We start from the raw sequence: 15,773 nt of genomic DNA on the forward strand, positions 1-15,773 counted from the left end.
AGACATTATGACTTGAGATAAAAGGGGAGAAAATGTAGTGGAAAGAGCTTTGAAAATTAATTAGAAAAGAAGGGTAAACTGTTTTGTTAAATCCCAGAGCTGTAAGTAACCTACTTTTGAAGATCATGCATGCGTTTTGTGAAATCACTTTTATTCTACCGTGCCCTAATTATTTGCTTATCCTTTGAAACGTGATGTCATTCACGTATGATAGTCTTAAATTCAGGGGCTCCTAAATTCTTTCCTTGTAAACATAACTTTTAAGCATGCAGTCACTCATTCATTCATCAACTGTCTAATAAAGCTCTTACATCATCAAATGATTTAGTGGTGTGATTTTTCAGAGTTATATTTAGAGGAAGTCTTGTCCCCATTGTCTCTTTCTACTTTTTCATTATTTTTTATTTCAAGTCATTCCCTGTTGGGATTGTCCAATACATCAAAAAGTGTAAGAAAGAGAGAAAAATTGTAGCTATTAATTTCACTATTTTCTCTGGTAAAACATATTCTAAGGCAAATCCACTAAATAGCTTTTGGGTGAGTGTGAAGGGTAGAGAGAGAGTATGAGGAGGAGATTGTTTACAATTTGTTAAGGGTCCATCACCAGAAGAATTTAAATCATGTTGAATGAACTCACTCTTTGGCTAGTTAACCTATATTTTGTAATTTGAATCTTGATCTACATGTTAAAAAAACATTAAATTTGTTTGGCTTTTAAAACAAAAACAGTATTTGCAAATCATTTTCTTTTGATTAAAACATATACATATGTATATGCACAGGTATACATAAAGCATAATTTTATTGCATAATGCATACATGTATGTATGTATATATATATATTATAATCTGTGCCATATAAAAACTGATTCCAAAGTAAGTTACTGTATTTCCTCAATTGTAAGATCCCATTTTGGATGGAAAGAGAAAAATACTGCCCCATTTAATGAATACACTGATTGTAAAGCATATCCCTGTTTTAGAACATTAAGTGCATAAAAAGAAGCATTTTGAAATCAAAATGTACCATGCATTTTTGTCATCCTGTCAGAAATCAGACTTGATTATGTGGCCCATGCTATACAGATTACATTCTATATTTTTCCTTTTAAATGTGTAGTATAGACAGAGAGAGAATTTTAGCTGGTTTTGTTTTGAAATATGACTAAATGAAAGGCTTGATTTCTCTACAATGAAGAAATGGCAGCATTTCAAATGACTCTTTGGAAAAGTTGTGTTGGTTTCCTGTCTGCACGTGTGTGGGTGCTTCTTTGCTGTCAGTCCATCCTTTGACTGTGGTATATATTTTCTAATCTCTCATTTTATCCAGAGTTGTGCCAAAGCCCAGACATAATTCCAGAATGGAACAAAGGTATTATTTTGAGCTCAGGGTTATTACTTAAATATCATGTTGACCTGTAAAGGTTGGCTTACTCTCATTCCTGCCATTCATTTCAGGTAGTGCTCAATTAATCAGATTAGTGTTTGGTCATCACCATAGTCCAGTATTTTTCAAAGCGTGGACTAAGGATCCCCCGCATAACCATCTCTTGGGTGCTGGCAGAATGGTATTTCCCTGATCCCACCTTTGGCTCCTGTTTGACCATCAAAGGTTCAGCTCTGTGACATGCATTTTTAACAAGCTTCCCAGGAGAACTGTTATGCACACTGAAGTTAGAGAAGGTCTGCCTAGTGCAGCACAGACAAACAAGCTACTGTCTGGGTTTGAATCCCGTTAAGAGCAGAGCAACCTCAGGCAAATTGTACATACTGTGCCTTGGTTTCTGCCTCTGAAAAATGGGATATTAGTGCGTCTTCACAGGGATGTTTTGAGGATTAAATGAGTAAATATTTGGACAGCACCTACAACAGTGTTCAGCATGTAATAAATACAAGTGTCTTTCTAGATCTATAGAGAACAAATAAAAATAATAGATGTTTATTAACAAATATTTAGCAAACACCTACTATGTGCTGGTCACTGGCCCTAGCCTGCAAGGTGCTTGACTTCTACTGAAGGGATTTCAGGCAAACACACAAGCACTCAGCATGTGTATGTGCTAACATCTTTAGCAACGGTCACCTGATTAATCCTCACAGTCCTAAGAGGTAGGTAATAATATCCTCCTCCTTTTGCAAAGTAAACTACATCACAAAGAGATTAGGTAATTTGGCCAAGTTTGGACAGCTGCTAAGTGATAGCATTGGTAACGAATGCAGACAACTGAACTCCAGTATGTGCCCATTTAACTCTGTTATCCTGACAGGTGTATGTAAGCCTGACTTGACTCTTAGTTGAATGATTAATCTGGCGATCAGAAAAGACCTGGAGTACAAAGCATTCACCTCCCAGTCAGTGTGGGGTGGGGAGGGCTATTAACCCTCCCTTGGGGGTTTCGCACAGATACTATCATAGTCACAGTAAATGGAGTGTCTCAGAAATTGCATTTTAAATAGACACACGTCTAATTCAGAGTTAAATCTTGTTTAAAATCTATTCACTGAATGATCAAATATCCTAATGGTTCCAAATAACTGCGTTAACCTTCTTAAGTCTATAATCAGTGTCACCTGGTAGTCACGTAGATCAGCAGGCTTTTTGGGGTTGGGCTGTATTTCATTTTCTTTCCTATTGAAAGGAGAAAGTTATTTAAGGTGTGGTACCTATGGGTAGTACCATATATTTACATGAAACCTCTCCCTAAGGTGTTGAAAGACTTTTATTCATGCCTACTCCCTTTCAGGTTTTAGATGTGTAGTTAGAGGTCATGATTAAGAATCAAGACCAGGAATTATTTTCTGGTTAATTATTCAATTTCTAGGATGTCATTTTCTTCACATGAGGGATGAATTTCACAACTGTAGACAAGAAGAGATTATGTGAGGTAATTCACCCCTTTGTCTCCAAAGACAACTCTTTCTTTCACAGCTACATTTGAAATGAATTTGCTAAGAAGGGAGGAGTGTGTCTTCAGTACACTTTTTGCTGTACAGTAGTTGGAAAGGAAGGTGTTTGAAAACCAAACCGCGGCGAGGATTAGGCAAGATCAGAACTTCTAATCGCTGTTTGATATAGGGATTAAGGTATACATGTAGTAATCTTCAAATTTCTTTCAGTATGAGCTGTTCTAAGTTTAAGAATTCATAAAATAAACATTGTTTGGCCCTATCAACCACAGTCTTTACTGCTACATTCTTCTGCTTCCTCAAGAGTATTGCCACATGAACATGTGGACAAAGCATCACCAAATTTGCAAATTTTAAAGAGTTTCTGAAATCTAGATTTTTATGGGAAATCCTCTGAATTATAGTTGCTGAATTTTATTTTAAACATTGAGTTAGAGAAACAAAATATATTTGCATGCTGGATGCAGCTCTGATCACCACTATACTACCTCTGGTTTAGTTTTCCTATAGTTTATTCAAGACAAACACTTCAAAAATGCAAACATCATCTTTACTGCTAAACATGCTCTTCCTCTAGAATCTCTGTTTTATTTTTCAAGTAAATGAAAAATCCACTTAATTCTTCAATGGCTCCTCAGACCCCAAAATCAAACCTAAATTCAGATTCCTTTAAGGAAGTTCGAGATCTATTTCCTGCTCCATGCTCCACTTGTACTTTGTACATAATGGTGTTCTTCTGACCAGGTTTTTCTTCCCTTCCTTTTCCTGCCCATGAACTCCCATTATCAACACCTGCTGGAATATTGCCTGCTGTGTGGAAATTTCCAAGTGAATGATAGGGTGGTTATGCAATTAACCAGAACAGAATGCAGAAAGAACATAATATAAAACTATTTTTATAATTGATATCTACTGACCCAATTTTACTCACCTCTGATACTTTAAAAATCAATGCAATAAATATGTATCGAGTTCCTCCTATGTGCCAGTCACTTTGCTAGCACTGGAATTATGAGGCCTGAAAGCATGGGCTGTCTCTGTCTGCAAGGATGCTCACAGATTAGAACTGACACTCTATCAAACAACTGGGATATAACATTAAAAATTATTTTCGTGGAGTCTGTTAGAAGGTACTGATTGGAGAATAGAAAAAGGGAAGGCCTGAGGAGCACTTTCCAGAGGAGCTACTTGAGATGAAATGAAAGGATGAGAAGAAACTTTATATGGGGCAGCAGGAAGGGGAGCCACTTCTGGGAGAAACGAGAGGAATTTCAGACTGGCATGTTGTTGCCTACAATTATAAATTCATAACAATATTTAGGTGACTACTAGTAATGAGTTACTACTATTCCCCTATGCTTAGTTTATATGGATCTCAGCCATGAAATCATTTTCCTGAAGCTTTCTGGGATGAGCTCTGAGCCTCTGAGCTCAAGTCCTTAATGACCAACAGATAAATAATGTTTTTCAAGTCCCTGGACTACATCCAAATTAAGGGACCATCTCTACATACACAAAGTCTTCTGTTAGAACAAGAATATATCTTTGTTTACAAATTCTCCCTTGACCAATTTCTTGGCTCAAACATACATATTTTGACAACACCTTCCACACATTCGGCTAGATCCAACCTCAGCATTTCCTTTAGAAATTTAAAATGACTCAGTGAAATTTCATTACAGGTAATTTGTGTAATTAAGATCCTTGTTTGAAATTTGTCTTTTTTGCAGTATTTAAACTTAAAATCACTAAATAAATAATGGTCACTTCATTTCCTAAGAACCTCACTGTAATATTACATGGTTTGCAATTAATTATGTGAAAAGCCTCAAAGCATTGAGTTTTGTCACACTGTAGAGAATGAAATTTCCTTCTTCCTGTTCTTCTTAAGTAATTGAATGTCAAGAGTATTTCTGTAAAGTACAAAACCTTTAATTCTAAGATTGCAGGGCTGTATTTAATTTTTAAAATAATGATAAAACCTAGGACCAGCTTTTAGTAACAGGATTGCAAGTAACAAACACGTTGAATTTGCTTAATCCGCAACAGATATGGTTTCACCAGCAAAGTAAATCTCCTTGGAGCACATTGAGTCCGCTCATGAAAGGCAGTGAACCATGCTGTTGGCATTCACAGTTTCATCCCCGTTAAACTTCCTTTCAGAATTAGGTCAAGCATGAACATAGGCAGTATGCGATGTAAAATGTCCTTGAGGCCAATGGGATAATTGTTGATGACATTCTACCACGTCTACCATTGTCCCCATTTACCTTCTTCTCTTCATTAGCCTTTTCTCCACTGATAATATCATAGTCTTGCCAGTAGAGCCAGAGGCATGAATTCACTATGATGGTCAACTTGAATTAATTCTCCTCTGCTGCAATATTACAAGCCACTGAAGCCAGGGACTATGTCACTATGCCTGCATACCTCTGTGCCTCTAGTGTGTACAGAGGGCTTGCCCTATTACACTCTGACTCAGCAAGTATTTGTTAAATGTCAATGGCACGGGGTCGGAGGACGATGGTCAAAAGGTACAAACTTCCAGTTATAATTAAGTTCTGAGGATATAATCTGCAGCATGATGATTATAGTTAACAATGCTATATTGTACATTAAAAAGTTTTTAAGTGTAAATATTAAAAGTTCTTGTCATGAGAAAAAAAATGTAAGTATATGAGGTGACAGAGATTAACTAAACTTACTGTGGTCATCATTCTGCAGATAGATGATAGATAGATAGATAGATAGATAGATAGATAGATAGATAGATAGATAGATATAAAATCATGCCATACACCTTACACTTATACAGTACTATATGTCATATCTCAATAAAACTGGAAAAATGTGAATGAAAATGCTTTTATTAGCCATTTAACAGATTTGAAAATTTAAAATACTGCTGGACTCTGCTTGTGCTTTTTTTTTTAAGTAATGATGGTTGCAAATGTATACATTTAACACAGTGCCAAAATGCACCTAGTTTTTAAAATGTTCCATAACTGATTTCAACTTCCTCATGGGTCTCAATTTATAGTAAGGGTGGGGAGGGGTAATAGAGACAACTTACCAAGTAAAAGAGATTCAGTCTTTTCTAGTATACTATCATCCTACCTTGTGGAGAGTAGTAGCTTGTATTTCAAAGTTTCTTCCATATCTCCCCTTGCAAGAAGGTCTCTGGATAAAGAAGGAAGTTAAGCTTTGTGTGCCTTTTTGGGGAAAAGTTAAGCTTCATGTGCTCACAGTGGTGAGCAGGCACATACGCTGACCTCTGAGACAACACAGCCTCTGGCGTTGAAATTCACGGTGGTGAAGTTTTGGCCAATCTTCCCTTATTTTTTGCCATTATCTCTTCTGCTGCCTCATTCCAAGCTTGGCTTTCACTGTGCCATAGATCTCCCTAAGGCTTGGATAAAATTTTCATTCAGTGCATTCATTTCAGGCATCATCCGGCTACCATTTTTATTCTGATGCGACTGCCCCGTATTGGCTTCCCATGAAACAACCTCCTCCCAGACTCTGGAGAGGGAAGTAGTATTGAAGCTTTTCCCTATATCCCCCTTCACCCTCCTTTTCAAACCAATCCGCTGCTTTCCCATACTTAACTGAGGATTGAATCTTGGGAGTGTGTGTTGGCGGAGTGTTTTAAACCTCAGTAAACTGCCTGATTGCTTCTCTCAAAACCTCTTCCCTTTTCCCTTCCTCCTCCTCTAGAGCCCCAAAAGCTTTCTTATTTTTTTCCCCACTATTATATGTCAGAGACTTCCCCCAATGTCATATCCTCTTTCTAATGGAGGTAGCATCAAGGGAATTTGATTTATAGAAAGGAATAAAAGCACATTGATTTAATATTTCCAAGTATTATATTCATTTTACCCAAGAGAAAACTAAACTCAAAGAGGTTAAAGTAACTTGATTGCAAAGTAGCAGAGCCTAGATTCAGAGCCCGACTGTAAAGTTTAATGATAGCATGATGCAATTTGAAGTTTTTGAGTATTTTAATTCAAAGTTATCAGCTTCTTAGTTCTCTTTGCAAGGTTTATAACCAGACATTGCTTCTTATCAAATTAAAAATATAATTTGATAGCACTTTTCCAACCTCATAATGTTCAGCAAGTGAGTCCAGAAGCAATTGCCCTAATTAATTAATTTGACAAAACAGTTTATGTGTGAAAATGAATTAATGATCAGGTGAAATTAAAATCTAAATTAGGGAAGCAAATCTTTCACTTTTTGCTCATGGTGGGGAAACCTGCTTCAGTTGAGTATTCTCCCTGATATGACAAAATAATTGCATAATTATAATTAGCAAAATTCCCTCCATTAGATTCTAAAGAAAAACAGAAGAAATACTCTTTTCATTTAAAACCATTGAGGCAGGGGAATAATGAACTAGGATCTATATTATTTAAAAAGCAATTGACTTGAGGTTTTTTAAATAGAAATATAAGATATAAAATTCAGCTTTAAAAGCAAATTAAAAAAAATATTATTTTTCAATATGTACTACAGATAAACAACAAGTAGGTTTTCCCCTTATAGGTTGCCCCAACCTGGTGTTAAAAATAAGGTTCCCAAAACAGTAACAGAAGAGAATGTCTCTGGCTCTCTCACCACCACATCCAAGCGCATGCCCACTCTGTCTTTAAATTAATTCTACATGTCAGTTCCATGTGCCCTCTGCCAACCAGTCATTTTGGTGACTCCGTGGCACTTGCTATTCTCTTGGTCGTAGTTCCAGTCAAGGCTACCCATGTCTGCCATGGTTCTGACATTGCTGATGCTCTCTGTTAAGGACACTCCTCTGCTGGCGGTGCCTGAGGGTATGTGAGCCAAGACCTGCTAATGCCTGCTGTTTCAGGGATTTATGCTGGGTCTCCTGAAGTCTGCCATTGGCCAGCACAGCCTACTCAACGGGCACCGATGCTACCCAAGCCCTGATCTCAATGCACTGTGGAGATTTTATTAAAACCACCCCCCTTGCAGCTATTACATTTTTAATGAAGACTTCTTAATGTAAAACTCGTGACAGGTTAGCCACGTTATGGTTGAAAATAGACAACACACTATACAAAGAACTATCTATCCCTTTGCTACAATACTTATCTGATTGTCAATTATCCAAACTTACCTCATTCTTTTCTGGGTTAGGCACTTTCCTAGAAAGTGTTCCACTCCTTTATGCAAGCAATAGCTATGGTGAGCACATCTTATGCTCAAATGAAGATCTCTGCAGTCTTTCTTCCTCACCTTCTATTATATTTACAGCCGCCTGCCGGTTATTTACCCACATTTACCTTGAATTTGGAAAGTCAGAATTAAACACATCATCTCCCCTGATCTCCCATCTGTGTTTCCAGTCTCAATAATTAGGACTACCTTTCACCTCATTGCCTATGTTAGAAACCTGGGCATTTCCTGTGTCTTCTCCCTCAGTCTTGCCACTGCCCTTATGCACTTTCTTATTCTTCTTACAAATAGCTGTTCAATTCTTCCACTTGTTTTCACTTCCATCATCAATATCAAAGCACCCACCCTTACTTGTATTTCTCCAGTAGCCTCCTAGTGGGTCTTCCTACATGTTCTCTCTCCCCTCGCCTCTAACCTGCCTTCTACATTGTGCAGTCAAAACAATCTATCAGAAAATGCAGTATGATCATCAATTCCTTTTAAAACCCTTAAATTTCTTCTTATTGTTTGTTCTTAGTCCCAACCTGGTCTTGCCATAATGACCTCTTTTTCTTCTTGAAATGGCTGTGCTCTCTCATCTCCAGGCCTTTCCAAATAAGGTTCTCTGCATGGAATGAGATTTCTAAATATTTATTGAACGAATGAGTGACCAAATGAGTACTATTTTTGAACTGAGAGTACATTAAAGATCCATCAACAAGCAGACTCTTGGAATCTATTTACATTCAATGGAACGATTTCTCTGCATTTCAGAAAATGTTTAATGTTTTACAAGCTAAAAGTAGAACATAATTGGTAGTTCAGTATGAACCTTGCAGACTTCTTTTGAGGTTCTATCAGAAGTGTTAGCTAATTCTATTGCTTGGACTACAGCATGGTCCCCCTTTATCTGGGAATATCACACTTTTTGACTTGGGTGACATCCTTCAGGCATAGCCAGTGCCTATGGCAGAATGACAAATATAGAACAGTGAGGGAATCATCCAGCCAGCCAAATCCCTCAAATCAACCTGGCATACAATAGAGTGACAGATGTCACTGTCAGATTACTCTGACATCCTTGATATGACCTACCATTAGATGCTCTAATTTTACTTCAAAAACCTGAGTAATCTTTGTAAGGTTGGGAAGTAAATAAAAGAGGAAATAATTTTATGAGTCAGCAAGGCCAGTGGCATGCAATCCATCTAGAAATAGACCTAGCAATGCCATCGTTCATAAGAGCATCTGGCTGCCATATACAGGATGCTGGGCACATGCCAACTTTGATAATTACATTCAGCTTTCCTACCTTCCCTCATCACTTCAGTTGGATGACACACATTCAATTCTGTTCAAAAGATACTATGCATGATTGCTAGTAAATTCTGTGAGGTACTATCTCACTCTAGAAACTATAGAATTTTATGCATAAATGAAGTAAAATAATTGCACAATAAATTCAGAACTGTGACAAATGGCAAATTATGAGATAATAAAATTGCTAATTATATTACTCAGGGCAATTTAAATATGTTAGCTGGCATTACCTTTCTAGCTTTTCAAAGGAGAAAATATTTGTTTTTACCTAATCTGACATTTCATTTTGGCTTTATGGTAATTAGATATAAGATCAGTATGATACTAGACAGATAGGCACATGTACATAGAACAGATTTTATTTGGTGTGTTTAACATATGATAACATAAGTTTAACATATGATTTAAATAGACAAATTTTAATTGCACTTGAGTATAACGATAATTATGAACAGTGGATGCCCCTTTTATCCATATTTCCTAGCTTTTGATATTTATAGGACTTGCCTTGTTTTGTTAAGAAGGCTGATGCTTTATTTGAAATAGTCTGTGTTTCCATAGTTCATAGGTTTTTTAAAAATAATTATATTCTTCCATGCTATTGTGACAATTTTTGAAAGTAATATTCTATAGTTAGCTGCTGTTTCAAAACAATCTGCCACTCAGGGAGGGAGGGGAAAAAAATCTATCATTCATACTTTCCTACCATACTTATGAAAGTATGCTGAATATTAATAACAGTCAGCAATAACTTACATATGATTCAACATGTGCAGGGAAATGTTCTATGTGATTTGTCTATATTCACCTTTTCAATTCTCATATGAACTCAATTAGGTGGGCACTTTTACCATTCCTATTTTACAAATAAGGAATTTGAGGCACAGATAAGTAAGTTTCCCAAGATCACGTGACTAGCAAATGGCAGAGCCAGGATCCAAGCTCAGAGAGTCTGCCTCTAGAGATCATGCTTTTAACCACCGTGCTCTACTGTCTGTCACTGAAAACACCATAAGAAGCAATTATTAGTCTTAAAAAGTGAACTGCATTTTATATCAGAACATTGAGAATGTTCCTTGAACAGCATCATTAACTTCAGCAATGAGACAGGGGGTGGAGGTGACCCACTGAAGACTCTCTCTTCCAGGAAACTTTATCTCCAGTGGATTAGGAGATAATCAGTACAAATTGACCACTTGAACTAATGGTAATATAACATGATCTGCTTATATAAACATCTAGTCCACTTATAGAAAAATCTTGGGAAAGTTGGCAGCTCAGTTGAATAAGCATTCATTTGGAGCCTACTCTGAACAAGGCATTATGTTAAATGTTAGGAAAAATGGACAAAGTTTAATCCCACTCTTTAAGGGTCTCCTAGACTCTAGAGACATAAGGGATGTATATTATTACCTTTAAGGAAAGTTATACCGTGAAAATATTAAAAGAGAATTAAAAAAATATGCAATAAGGACAACACAAGGAAAGTTGGATGGGACAGTAGACTTTTGAGCTATGGTTACTGGGATAAGATTTCAGACAGAGAATATAAAATGATCAAAGTCATGAAGTATAGGGGTAGTGGTTGTGAGGGCTTGGAGATGAAACTGGAGAGGTATTTTGGTGTTAGATTATGAAGAGAGAGCATCATGTGTGGGTGTGTTTTATACAGAAAACACATACACATATGCCCAGTATAACATCTCAGTGTGTATATTACATATTCACATAGTCTTCACTGATGACAAATCCTCATTCATTGAGAAAGATATTGTGCTCAGTGTAGTTAGCTCCTCACTCCAGAATAGTGTGGCAGAAAGGTTAAAATTTATAGACATTCAATAGCTCTGTGATCTTAATTTCCTGATTTAGAATATGGGAATAATGATACCTACCTCCTTAGGATCCTTGTAGGGTTCAATGAAATAGTGCATGTAAATGTGGCATCCCTTATATGGGTCCTAATGAGACAGACACTATTATCATCATTTTCTAAATCAGGAAACAGGTCACAGAGCTACACCATGCATGCAACCCAAGCAGTACATGGGTTGGACTGTGCTCATCTCCTTAGAAGCTGAAGATGTAGTTGGCAAACACCTTTCGGCTGTCTGTCCCTGCAGGGTTGCCTCAGCTGTAGAAAGCCACCTTCCCTAAGGTCCTGCCCCTTCCCAGTGCAGCTCATATCTGATGACTGTTTGATACGGGGTATAAAAATCTTGTCATCTTGGCCCAACTCAGGTAACATTTGCTCTGGTGTCAGCTGAGGTCTATCTTTGGCTACATCATAGCTTGACTTCTGCCTCTGACCAATTCTACTTCATTCCCCTCTCTTGTAGAAGGGTTCACTTCAATGACATTCCTTTTCTAAAATCCAGGATGTTAAACTCTATCTCAGAGGAAACCCAAGCTGGGGCATGCTTCGGCAGTGGCCGTGCCTGTGGTGGCAGGGATGGAAGTGGTGGTGACCCCCAGCGCTTGCAAGGGCAGTTTTCCTGTGCAGAAAGCGCCCTGCTGGGCAGCAGCAGGTCTGTGGGGCCTGCCACAGGCCAGCACTATTGGTGGCAGTTTTTTCATTAAGCCAGTTCTGGGGCATAGCCTGGGCCTTTCTGCTTGGGAGCTTAACCTCAGGTGATGTTCTTGAGCTCTTTCACCAATTCTGTGAGCTACCCAATACCTGTGTAATAAACTTCTGTCTAATCAGCCTAAGTTAGCTTCAGGTGTATAGTGATGCAAGTTAAACAGGTTAATATTAAACAAGTTCCCAAACTGTACACCCGCTTAGCTGATTGGTACATTCCCCAGGAGAGAACAATGATATGAGTATGATGAGTATAGATTAACTAATGCTCTCCCCTGAAAAGGTATTTTGGGCTACATTGGAAATAGTGAAGGAAAACTGGCATTTTGGAAATGGAAAACAAAGACAAGCAAGTTTAGTGAAGCATCTGAAAAACAGATTGATATAGCTAGAGGGAAAGGGAAAGACAAATAGAAATGGGTCCTATCCCAATGGAATTTAATTTGTATTTTGAAAAATAGGAAATAAAGGTAAATCTCTGAATACACAGGAATTTTTCACTTCATTATTTAGACATGATTTTTTATTAAAAGGATATAAATTTCAGATTGACAAATTTCTTGCTGTAGTTGGTTTGAGGGAGCGCCTAGTTTTCTAACACTAAAAGCTGGCAATGGATGGTGTATGTGAATAAGTACAGCAAGATTGCATCTTTTCTTTCTCATTAGCCAAAATGCTATAAGAGTAAAAATAAAAGATGCTTTCATATACAACAGAGTTCTGGGTTTAGATAAACACCAGTAATAATGGTGTCTTTACATTTTATTAAAATAGGGTCAGGGTATAAAGATAACAAGTCAGTTCAAGTTGAAAGGAAAACTCCCAAAGAAAAACCACCTTGTGTCATTTCTGTACTTACTGTTTTTTTCTATGTGTTATATTTAATTGCACCCCACAAACAGCCATTTTGGGGGAGGATTTTCTATTTGCTCACTTGAAATGTTTTCTTTTCCTGGTTCATAGGCCAATATCAGTAGTCTCCAATAGCAATAACATGGTAGCATTAAAATAAACCTGTATTACATGGTTTACTAGGGAAATGAACGTGCTTGGAGGAGTCTGGCACTTTGCCCAAAATGTCAACATTGTTCAGGTTGTCAGAAATCCTAGGAGAAAATGTGTTCCAGGCACTAAGAAAGACTTGGTTTCCACTACTCTGCAATTCAAACGTGGAGACTGTCAGCAGAGGTGCCCCAGATATTCTTGCTTATATGAATGAAATAGGAAGAGAGGAGCCAAGAGTCAGAACCTGCAAAATGTTATGTAACAAATTCAGGAGCATGAGTTATACCTAGAGAGGAGCCAATGGTTAGTATCAGCTACAGAGCACAGGGGCTGCATGTTTCTCTCGGCAGCGACAACCAGGCCCTGAGACTCTTTACAGCCCTGGGCCCATGAGACAAGGAAAACCCTAGCCCATGGAAAGGAAGTAATACAGAGAGGAAATGGGAGTGAGATTTGCTTTTGTGCCATTGGTACAGAATCATAAAAGAGAAGGGAACTGTTAGTGTTATAAAAAACAGTGATGTCAAACTAGAAGAAGACTGTTTGTTTTTTTTATCATTTTTGTATTGCTCTCTGCATGTCTCAAAATCATAAAATTCAGAGAAATACAGGCGAGTTTAACACACTAATGTCAGTTGTCATTTGGGATAGGTTGGTGAGATAAAGACTTTCAAGACAAATGTAGCTACATAAACTGAGCCTTATTTCCTCTCCTTCTGAAATCACCAAAGGACTTAATGGCAAAAGGAAAAATTCCATTTTGAGTGAAATCAGGAGATAAACTGCAAGACATTTTTAACAGTCTCTGAGGCTTCCAACTGAATGTCAGAGCCAAACAGGAGGATGTGGAGAAAAGCTGAGGAGAGAGCCCAGAAGCATTAGATTTCAGAACCCCAAATAATGCATTTCTTAAATACAATGCATAGACTCTAATGCATAAAAACTATGACTTTACTGGAAGAGTAGGTGAGAGAAATGGGGTGAGCAGCTTGATGCCAGAAATCCTTCAGGACCAAGTTACATTCGGAGAAGCAGGGAGATCTGCTACATAAAAGTCACATTTGGGGAGCCAGGATGGTGGTGTGAGTAGAGCAGTGGAAATCTCCTCCCAAAACAACATATATCTATGAAAATATAACAAACACAACTCTTCCTAAAATAGAGACCAGAGGACACAGGACAACATCCAGACAACATCCACACCTGCGAGAACCTAGCGCCTCGCCAAGGGGGTAAGATACAAGCCCCGGCCTGGCAGGACCCGAGCACCCCTACCCCCGGCCCCTGGCGGGTGGAGAGGAGTCAGCAGGGAGGGAGACAGAGCCCAGGACTGTTGAACACCTCGCCCCAGGATTCCAGACCAGAGCACAGACACAGTGCATGCATGGGGTCCTGGATACTAGGGAAACAGGGCAGCAAGACCGGTGAGCGTGTGCCTGAGACTGGCACCTGAGGACAAAGAAAATCGCACGTTTTTCCCTTTTTTTTTTGGAGAGTGCTTTTTGGAAGCCTTATACTAGGGAAACAGGGCAGCAAGACCAGTGAGCGGGTGCCTGAGACGGGAGCCTGAGGACAAAGAAAATCGCACGTTTTTCCCTTTTTTTTTTGGTGAGTGCTTTTTGGAAGCCTTAAAGGGACAGGGATCCCAATACTAGGGAAACAGGGCAGCAAGACCAGCGAGTGGGTGCCTGAGACCGTCGCCTGAGGACAAAGAAAATCGCACGTTTTTCCCTTTTTTTTTTGGCGAGTGCTTTTTGGAAGCCTTATACTAGGGAAACAGGGCAGCAAGACCAGTGAGCGGGTGCCTGAGACCGGAGCCTGAGGACAAAGAAAATTGCGCGTTTTTCCCTCTTTTTTTGGTGAGTGCTTTTTGGAAGCCTTACAGGGACAGGGACCCCAATACTAGGGAAACAGGGCAGCAAGACCAGCGAGCAGGTGCCTGAGACCGGCACCTGAGGACAAAGAAAATTGTGCATTTTTCCCTTTTTTTTTCTCTCTTTCGTTGTTGCTGTTGTTGTTTTGGTTTAGAGAGTGCTTTTGGAAGTCTTAAAAGGGACAGGACAGGACAATTAGCCCAGAGGCAGGGAATCTGGGGATCTCTGGGCACTCTAACCGCCTGGGCAACAGGGAGCACAGAGGCCCCTTACAGAGATAAATAGCCTCCCGGCCACTCCCCTTCCAACGGGGCTCCACCATTTTGGAGGAGCAGCCCCAGCCAGGCCACGCCCACAGCAACAGTGGAGATAAACTCCAAACCAACCGGGCAGGTAGCTGAAGCCCCGTCTGCACACAGCTGACAAGCATAAGCCACTAGAGGTTGCTATTCTCCCAGGAGAAGAGGGCCACAAACCAACAAGAAGGAAAGCTCTCCAGCTGTCACTCGTACCAGCTCTTGAAACTATCTCTATCACCATGAAAAGGCAAAACAACAGGCAGACAAAGATCACAGAGACAACACCTGAGAAGGAGACAGACCTAACCAGTCTTCCTGAAAGAGAATTCAAAATAAAAATCATGAACATGCTGACAGAGATGCAGAGAAAAATGCAAGAGCAATGGGATGAGATGCGGAGAAAAATGCAAGAGCAATGGGATGAAGTCCGGAGGGAGATCACAGATGTCAGAAAGGAGATCACAGAAGTGAAACAAACACTGGAAGGATTTATAAGAAGAATGGATAAGATTCAAGAGGCCAATGAAGGAATAGAAACCAGAGAAGAGGAACGTATAGAAGCTGACATAGAGAGAGATAAAAGGATCTGCAGGAACGAAAAAACACTAAGAGAAT

Source organism: Manis javanica, chromosome 6 (genome assembly GCF_040802235.1).
Source record: "Manis javanica isolate MJ-LG chromosome 6, MJ_LKY, whole genome shotgun sequence".
NCBI classification, from domain to species: domain Eukaryota; kingdom Metazoa; phylum Chordata; class Mammalia; order Pholidota; family Manidae; genus Manis; species Manis javanica.